We start from the raw sequence: 563 nt of genomic DNA, 5'->3' as shown, positions 1-563 counted from the left end.
AGACAATGTTATATATTTTTTAATTTTTTAAATGTTTATTTATTTTTGGGAGAGAGAGAGAGAGTGAGCGAGCTGGGAAGGGGCAGAGAGGGAGACATAGAATCCGAAGTAGGCTCCAGGCTCGGAGCTGCCAGTACAGAGCCGGACATGGAGCTCGAACTCAGAAACTGCGAGATCATGACCTGAGCCAAAGTCGGACACTTAACCGAGAGCATGCAGCTTTACAGGAGATAAAAGGGAAACTATCCTCCCATGCACACAAACGGCTGCCTATTTTTTGGTACATTTTCCTTAGTGTTCGTTCAAGGTCACTAGGATTCAGGGACTCAACAGCGTACCAGGTACCCCAGCCATCCGGAGTCGTCTGACCCCCCGTGGTCTTCCGGATCTTCGCTTTTCCGGGCCCCGGAGGCTTTGGGTTGGCCTGGGCCGTCAGCACCGCGGACAGCGCCACGGGTGCAGGGGCGGGGCGTACACAGTGACGCCACGACGCGCGGAGTCTCGGGGCGCGCGCTCCCGAGCGGCAGGCGCCACAGCGTCACGTGACCCAGGTAATTGGCTGG

The sequence above is a fragment of the Panthera tigris genome, chromosome D2 (assembly GCF_018350195.1).
Source record: "Panthera tigris isolate Pti1 chromosome D2, P.tigris_Pti1_mat1.1, whole genome shotgun sequence".
NCBI classification, from domain to species: domain Eukaryota; kingdom Metazoa; phylum Chordata; class Mammalia; order Carnivora; family Felidae; genus Panthera; species Panthera tigris.
This window is presented reverse-complemented; position numbering follows the sequence as displayed.